General features: G+C 46.5%; 1 long non-coding RNA gene across 1 annotated transcript; it reads left to right on the top strand.

Moving 5' to 3' along the window:
* Positions 1-1,839: 1,839 nt before the first annotated feature.
* On the top strand, positions 1,840-3,828 carry LOC140587192 (uncharacterized). The gene is made up of 2 exons (XR_011988940.1): positions 1,840-2,147; positions 2,374-3,828. It is a non-coding gene; the product is annotated as an uncharacterized lncRNA (long non-coding RNA).
* Positions 3,829-9,178: the final 5,350 nt, after the last annotated feature.

The following is a 9,178-nucleotide window of genomic DNA, read 5'->3' as shown; positions in this document are numbered from 1 at the left end:
GAATAACAAGAACTATAGTCTTCTTTCTCAAAAGCGTGAACAACTATCTGAAGACCTACTAGTTCCTGAATTGTAGATGTTGCCTATGAAATTCGCTGAGAGTTGACGTCGCCCTACCAACGTCGCAAAAATGCTAATTGCGTCAACCAGCTATGGAAATACAGTGGCGGTACACCCCCAATACAGTGGTATTACGTATTACCGTAATGCTGCCTAGCAAAAACATAATGTCATAAAAAAAATTACAGACAGACATTATAGACAGAGCTGCGTGGTTTCCTATTGACAAGTAGATATATGATTTGGGGACTGAAAGGCGGCTAGATATCCAATCACGCCCAGCTACAGTAAGCACAAACTGAAGATACTACTCCTGATTGGACTAGCTTCAAATTCGTCCCTCCCTGACAAAAAATTCTTTGTTTTCATTCGTTGAACATAATGTCAATACTTATCTTCATACTATTCGACCAATTAAAACTCTCGGTGGTTTCCATAGAAACAAAATAATTGCAGTTTAAAGACAAACTTTCTGACAGAGAGATGGCGCAGAGGTGAGCAGCAACTCTTCGTATATTTCTTGCTATTTCTTCAGATTATGTTTTGTTAGCATATTTAATTCTATATTTATTTTTATGTCCTGTACAGGTGGAGGCCGCAGACCTGAATGTAGGCATTAATAAAATGCAAAATGGAAGATGTTATTCTGAAAAGATCGCCTATACGTTTACTTTTTAAATGTCCCATGTTCTTGAAGTAAGATTAACCTTTTGCTAGGTTCGGTATCATGGTGATGTTATAGCGTATCGAAGCAGCGTCATAATTTCGCAAGCTTTACTGTATTGTGAAGCAGTTTTAGCAATTCGGTCGTTACTGCCGGAGTAGCCTCGACGCCACGAGCAGCTAATGAAGGCTCCATCTCTTTCCATAGGCATTCTTGATGAATAGCATTTAGGAAAGAAGTAGACAAAATACCGTGCCTAGTTTGGCTTTGCGAGTATCACATATGGCTAGTTAATTATTAGTTCTTATTTATTCACCAGAATGAGAATTGCGAGAGCTGTTTCCTGGACCAACGACCAGTACTGGGGAGCCTGGGACCTGTGGGACGAGGTGATCGACTGGGGAGATAAGGAAGGTTTGGAGGAGTACTCACCAGCGACACCCCCCACTGTCCAGACTGGGGAGGTTATGGGGGGACTGGGAGGTGTGACTGACTGGTGTAAGGGAGGGGAGGGTATGAGCATGAAAGGCTCTGAGACTCTTCAGAGCAATTACGGCCTGACATCTGAAGAGTGGGGAATTTATAAGACGTACTACCTTCAGAAAAAGAAGAAGGTCAGGAAGAATAGGAGCACTCAGGGGATAGATGAGGTAAAGGGTGCGATTAGTGGGGAAAAGGTGGAGCTGGCAGAGAGGGAAAAACATGTGGGGGTGACCTCCAGTGTACAGGTGGAGGCCGCAGACCTGAATGTAGGCATTAATAAAATGCAAAATGGAAGCAAGGGGAAGCAAGGTGAGGTGGGGGTGAATGTGAAGGTGGTTAAGGTGGAGGGGGGGAAAATTTCCCTGAAGGCAGAGGATACGAAAGGAAATGTGAAGGTGGAGGCTGTGCAAGTCCAAGTGTGTGAGTTTGGGCTTGCAGAAGTAAATTATGGGGATGTAAATGTTGAGATTGTGGGGGTAGAAGTAGGGGAGGTAATTATTGAGGGTGCTGACATGGTGAGTGATGTAACCATATTGGAAATTATAGTAAGTGATGTACTAGTTGAGATTATAAATAGAGAAGGAGGTCAGGAGGAAACTGGCGATGTAGAGATAGATGTGGGTCAGGTAGAGATAGAAGAGGTAGAAGTGGTGGGAAATTAATATTAAAGTTGAGCTTGTAGAGCTCTTTACATAGAGAAGAGCCAAAATACGAAGAAGATGAAGTTGTGGTTCTGCTGCTGCTGTTTGAGAAACATTAAATAATTGAAACAGTATCAAAGATAATGAATTAAGTGTGATAAATTTTGAGATGTATATGTGGAATGTTTCATAATAATGTTTAATGTTTATTAAGAGAAAAATGTATATTTCTAAGTAGATTTTTAAATTGCTCTTTAAAGTATTATTTTTCAGAATTCCAGAATTACCAAAATCCCCAGGTAAGTTAATTTGATTTCATTTTGTTTAAACTGCACACACATAAAAATGATTAGCCCTGTTATGTATTTGTGTTTTATTTATTGTTTATTTATTAAGCACCGTATCCCTCATCAAGGGCATGTTGTACAGGTCACCTATGTTCCCATAAACTGTAACTTGTCTTGCAGTCTTGTTCCCCCCACACCCTCTGCTTGTTCCCTTCCTCTGTTTCTATCTTCACTCCAGGTCCAAGACGTCTCCAGCCGACTGTCCTTGGGAAAAGCCACCATCCGTGGCCACCGCTCCGGCTTCTCTGGGCTCTCCTGCCCTGCAGGCCCCTCGGGCCCCTCTGGTTCCTGTTCCTGCCCCCGTCCATGTCCTTGCCCTGCAGGTTCCCCTTCACCCTCCAGTCCCAGGCTTGCGGTATTGACGGTGCCCCCCCCACCCTGTGGTCCCAACGACGGCCCCCTCCCCGCCCTGTGGTCCTGACAGCGCCCCCCAGCATTACGGTCCTGGCGATGCCCACAGTGCCTCTCGGCCCCAACCCTGCCTTCCCCTTGGCTCGATGTGGCCCTACCGGCCTCCTGAGACCCAGCAGGGGCTCGTGTCCCAGGGTCAATGCCCTGCTTTCTGGGGACCAGCAGACCCCCTAGCTCAGTCCTGTCCCCTCCTGCCTCAGTTAAGTTTTTGCCCCAAGGTCCTGTCCCACCTTTGTTCTCCCAAAGCCCATTTCCAGTTCACCCTGTAGCGCCCCCATGTTTGTTTGCTTGCCCTGCCTCAGTTCCTGCCCCAGTGCCCTATCCTATCTTGACTCCTCCTGGGCCCATGGTTCTCCCTTATCTGTCTGTCCTTCAGCTGTCCACCCTGTGTTGGTCTGTGTGTCAGTTGTGCCCTGCGTTCCCTGTCTTTTCTGGTTTCTTGCCCGTGTTTGGTTCCTGTTAGTGCGGTGCCCCTGTCTGAGCATCATGTTTGTCCTGCTGTGTACCCAGTGTGTCTCTATGGTGTTCTGTTGTGTTTTCGTCCTGGTCCTAGTTCTCTCTTACCCGATCGTGATCCATTTCCTTACTCCTGCGTGGTCTTGTCCTGTCGGGTCAGCAGTCCATATAGTTCCTTGCCCCGCTTGTGTCCTCTGTATGGCCCCGTTAACAGCCTGTCTCGTCTTCCCCGGCTCCTGTAACCCACACAAAATGTTTCTTGTCCCGTGTTATCACTCGTCTGTGGACCTGTCCTGGTGTGTGATGTACCTGCTATCATCCTGGTTGTCCCTAGTCTGGCCCCAGTTCTCCTAGTGGTGTTCCATCTTGCCCCCAGAGTGCCCTGTGCTGGTGTTGCCCCTGCCTATCCTGGTCTGTCTCGTTCCCCTAATGGTGTTCAGTCTCTGCGCCCTTGTCCCGCAGCAGTGCCCATCTGGTGTCTTGTCCTGCCCTCTTCCACTGTGTCTCCCATCTTAGTGTACGTATAGCCTGCTGTCTTCCCCGCTGTCCCATCTGCTCCCTCACATGCCCTGTAAAAAGTGTCCTTCAGTCCTGCGATCCTCAGTCCAGTCATTGATGTTGCTGCCTGCATCTGCTCCCCAGTGTGTCCTGTGTCTAGTGTTCTTGCCTGATCCTCCCTACCCTGTTTGGACCCCTTGTGGTCTGTTTCCTTTGCCCTTCCTGTAGTGTAGTTTTCTTTAATAAAGCCCCTTTTGGTTTTCCTCCATGTCTGTCTTAGCCTCTGTCCTTGCCCTCGACGTGACACCATTACAGTGTGACCAGGTAAATGCTGCTAGCTGGACACCACACTACTGTAAATGCTGCTGAAGGCTTACTTCAGTTTATCATTATTCCCTTCGTCTTGAAAGAGAACAGCAGCAAAAAGTGGGAAAATGATTAAAAAATAAAGAACACTGTTCTGTTAGTAAGCTTCTTAAGGTAAAGTCATTTTAAATAATTAGAATAACTGATACTTTATTAATACCTGTGGAGAAATTGTCTTTACGCCTCCCTCAACTTGCTCTTTATAGAGTAATGTCTCCTAAGTAGACATTAGTTTTAAATGGCTGTTTTGGTTTCAGTACAAAGGAGACCATCCCTCTGGATTGTACCAAAGTCTACTCTGCATTACGCCACTTTTTAAAACCCTCCGTTTAACCCATATATCATAGAAAAACTGACATTAATACCAGTGGCTATAGGTATATTTGGTGCTTTCAGATGTCTGTGAATTCTTTTAATGTTTTCCCGGTGTCTGTAGAAATCGCTGAAGTGCTTCATGTCATACCTTTCAATGTGAATGAAGCGAGTCATTATGCCTTGGTGAGAGCTGGCTAGGTATATGTTATACTCCACTAGGCCCACTTTTCTTCATAACTGTCATTCAGCAATATTCATTTCTTTCCTTATATTTAATGCCTCTGCTGTGCTGGGAGTCAGCTTCCATTGGGATCCATGCTCTGGATCAATATTCCGTTAACCTGAACTGTTCAACAGACTGCAGACCACATTCTGCAATTTCATCTGCTGTCTGACCACTAACAGGAAGTATAAAAGACAAGCACACCCTCAGAATGGATTCATATGTGGCCTTCCCAGTATGCACCTCTGTCAGCAGGTCAATGACAGATCTAAACCAATTTTGCCTGAGCTACGGAGCCCCTGCATCTCTGGACAGACCTAATCCATCTCTGGTCCAGTTGACACCCATAGGCACTGCTCAGGCTGAAGTTGACAGCCGCAGGCAGAATCCGTTGTGCGTGTTTCTCCTCACCGTTTGACCCCAGATGCCCCCCAGGGAGTACTATGTGGTCCTACCTTTTCACCACCAGAGTTGCCCTCAGTTGAGAACTGATCTCCATGATGTCTCACTCAACGTGAGGCCTGATTGGTGGAATCCCAGCTGGTAGGATGAACGCTGAGGAGGGACGTACATAAGTTATTGTGTTGCTGTAGAAGAGGAAAGATCTTAGTTTTGCTATCTGTTGTTGCATGGCTTGGATACAAACAATACTGATTAGCAGGGATTAAAATAGGAATAGGAGACATTTAAGATCTACCCTGAAGGTTTTTCAAACCAGTCATTTAGATCAGGAAATTCATATACATAATAGCCAGCTGAAACTTTATAAAACTTCTGTCAGAACAAATAAATACATTTTTAATCTGAAAAATAATAAATAAAAATGGGAGGATGGTGCTAAAGGGGTCTAGTTTCAATCTTCCAGTCTGTCAGCTTAACATTTATAGAAAGTGCCAGACAGTAAAACACCTTTGCCAAGTGAATGAAAGAAGCTTGACCTCGTTGGATGATGGACTAAGAGCAGTGCTAAACAACGCTCACGCCCTGACTCCCCCCACCTGTCCCAAAGCAGGATGCATGGGGAAGTGCGGGGAAGCATTGGTGAATGCTGGTGAAGGTGCCGCTATTGCAACTTCAGACAAAGGCACCAGGACTTCGAGCCTCAGTGCCGAGTCTCTGAGAGCTCATCAAAACACTGACGGGCCAAGCAGCCCAGCAAATGGAATGTTGTCTTTCCCAGGAATGGATGCCAGAGGGCTCCAAATATCTGCTGTGAGCCATAGACTGTGAGTGTCTGTGCCTTTGTTTGTGTACAGAGTGAAGTATAAAAGCTGGTTTTCCCGCCATGCTCACAGCTGGTTTTCCCGCCATGCTGCTGGGATGAAGAGCTGCTCATGCGGAGACTGCTGGTCCAGCAGAAACCTGTGGCACGCCAGCAACACTGAATATGGTGTTGGGTCCAGCACTGGCGATGCATTGTTTGACCCTGTCGACCCTGTGTTTCACTCTCCCAGAACACCCTAAGGCGTGATGGTAATGGAGCCCCTGTGCCAGAAATTGAGGGCTAATTCTATGCATGAGCCGTCTGCATGCTGTCCCAGCATGCTCTGGGCTGGAGACACGTGTGGAGCCGCTGAGCTGCAGTGTGCTTGGGTAAGACTGCATTCAGTGACTCACACAGCCATACTCTGTTGCTTTGGAAGGCTTCTCTTCTTCCACACAGGAACTCACAATAGCAGAGCCCGAAATGACAGCCCTCCACAGGAACACACATATCCCTGGTGGGTGTGCACATCAATCTCACTGATTATACCCGGTGACTGACTGCTCCTGTTCTGTCCAAAACACGCCTCTTGGGTCTCGCGTTCTCAGCATTCCCTGGAAGAGCGGTCCCCTGGCTGAGTGCTGTAGAGAGAGTCTGTGATCTGGCTAGGATCTACGTCCATGTGGACAGATGTATCGTAGACAACCAGAGTTCCTGCCTGGCTGTTCTCTGGCTTTCATTATCCAGGTAAAATTATCGGACCCTTTCAAAACTGTTTTGCTCCTTAAACAAATTAATTGAGTTGATTTTGTTGAAAAAGGAGGAAATTAATTCATTTAGGCAGACTCTCAAACATGCCTGTCGGTATGTCGAGCCCACACTCACTGAACACCAGGGGGCAGTGTTCACACCCACAATGGCACCTCGGATTTTTTTGCCACATGTACTGAGGATAGTGTCACATGATGAGCATGGTTGATCGATCTCTGATGAGATGATGAGTGTTCACTGGTCCAGTACCTTTCCTCGCATACTGACTTCCCCAGAATATATGGTTCTGATGTGTTTTGGGTCACCGATGCCCTCAGTTTGGTGCTGATAGATGAAGGTTTGGGTCCGTTAGGTAGCTAGTGCCACGGCGCACACCTGTGGCTGAGCGTGCCGGCTCTTGTAGGCCTGGCAGTGGGCCCATCCAGATCGGGCTCCCGGCTGTTCCAGCTTGTGAGGAGGACAAGCAAACCCTGGGTCCACTGGCCCTCAGGAGCCTGTCAGAGCGCATGTTAAATTAGCCATTTGTTTTTGCTCACAGGGAGGTCTGCACACAAAACTGATGTGGAACGAGGCCTGGCCTGCCTGTGGCTCAGCAAGGACCCACTCCATGCATACTAGCTGTAACAGGTCTCTTACCGTCACACACGCAGCCGGCGGGCAGGACAGCAGGACACAGAGAACGGCTGTCAGAGGCCCCACATCACTCAGATCTCCCTCATAAAGAAGGCCGAGTGCGAGTGGCCCCCGCCACCCTCGCCGGGCCCAGCCCAGCCTGGCTGAGCTGCAGTAAGAGCGGAGTGCTTGGAGGCCATAGATCCCAACTGGAGCACAGAGATCCTGTTTGAAGAGTGGAACCCTTCATATCTCTGTGTCACTGTTAATTTAAGTGCATCTCTCAACCTGTGTCTGTCACTCTAAGTGTATCTCCCAGCCAGAATCCATCAATCAAGTGCATCTCTCAACCTGTGTCTGTCGGTCTAAGTGTATCTCCCAGCCTGTATCTATCAGTCTATCTCTAGAGAGTTTAACAGCAGCAACAGCTTGTTAGCTACTTTTCTTTATATGTTTGACATTCTGATTATTTGGTTTTAAATTTATTACAAATTACTTCCCAGGTACAAACTGATATTAAAATAATATAAAAATTCCAACAAACTGCCACGCATCTGGCTTGAGACTGTAAGGATTGCAGTCCCTTAATGACAGGTGGGAACAGTTTCTGAAGCACGGTCCCCTTTAAAACCACTCTGGAGAATAAGGTCCCTTCACAGAGCCCTGCTGCACGACACTGAGCTGAGGACAAGCAGGCTAACATTTGAATTAGCATCCCTGCACGCATCTGCCTTCTGGAGTGAAACCCAAATCACCCCACTGTGCAGGTTCCAGGCTGTATTTGGTTCTTGTGTTCAGAGGCCTCTAATGTAACTGTGCTGCCGCTGTCACCGACAGTGATTCATTCTCTTGAATATCCATGTTTATTTAATGTGTGATCTGAAGCCTGTGATGTCATTGTGATGTTAGTGTCTCAGACAGTGATTCATTCTCTTAGTTGAATATCCTACTTTTTATAAAGTTTGTCTGTTCAGAATTCTGTGTCATTGAGTTGTTACTGTGCTGTCACAGTCCAAGACACCGCCTTGGTTCATAATCCTGCTGTTGAATGGAGAGTCCCCACAAAGATGTGAATACAAACATGTCACATACGCTGTCTTGGTTCACTCTACTACTGTTTATTTAGTTTATGTGTTCAGAAGCCTGTATCACTGGGCTGTCCTCTGTTAATTTCCTGTCACTGATCCGGACAGCATAACTTTAATGAATAAATCCATCATGCTCCAATGGGGCAGGAAAGCTGTATGTTTGCCGCTGTGAGATTTCTGTGTGTCTGCCCATGCTACCTGCATCCCACTCCACCCCCCCAGGCAGGTTGCTTTCTGTCCCCTGGCTCCCCATACCCCTGATCACCCTGGCAGAGATGTACTTCCACTTTGAATGAAACGATTGTCAACTAACCTCACAGGTCAACAGTTACAGGTCAGCAGGTGCCTTTGCTGAAATGTTAGTGATGGCTCCGTGTCACACCATCCATATGGAACAGTTTGTTTGGTCACGTTTCCCCCATTATGACACCCTTTGGCCATCTGCTCCTGGTCACATGTTCTAATGAGCCATACATCAAACAGGTTTGTGGGGGAGGGGTGTTCAAGTGATTAAAGACAGGGAGGAGACAGACTGTCATGCATCTTCACGAGCCCCGCTTTGCTTCTGAAAATCAGGACTTGTTTCTGTACACTTGTTGCGTGTCCTAATTTTACCCACTACTGGCGGTGATTCCCATATATCAGCACTATATCTGCCTTTTCATAATCTGTAAACCTAGGTACTGTGATGTATATTCTGCCTGTTCATGGGATAATCTCTAATCTAATCTAATCTAATCTAATGTGTATTCTACCTCTACATGGGATAATCTCTAATCCCAGGAAGCATTATGTGTATTATACCTCTGCATGGGATAATCTCTAATCTAATCTAATCTAATCTAATGTGTATTCTACCTCTACATGGGATAATCTCTAATCCCAGGAAGCATTATGTGTATTATACCTCTACATGGGATAATCTCTAATCCCAGGAAGCATTATGTGTATTATACCTCTACATGGGATAACCTCTAATCGCAGGAAGCATTATGTGTATTCTGACTGTTCCTGTGGTAATCCCACAACCAGCAGTGTA

Source organism: Paramormyrops kingsleyae, unplaced genomic scaffold (assembly GCF_048594095.1).
Source record: "Paramormyrops kingsleyae isolate MSU_618 unplaced genomic scaffold, PKINGS_0.4 ups149, whole genome shotgun sequence".
In the NCBI taxonomy this organism is placed as follows: Eukaryota; Metazoa; Chordata; class Actinopteri; order Osteoglossiformes; family Mormyridae; genus Paramormyrops; species Paramormyrops kingsleyae.
This window is presented reverse-complemented; position numbering and strand designations above follow the sequence as displayed.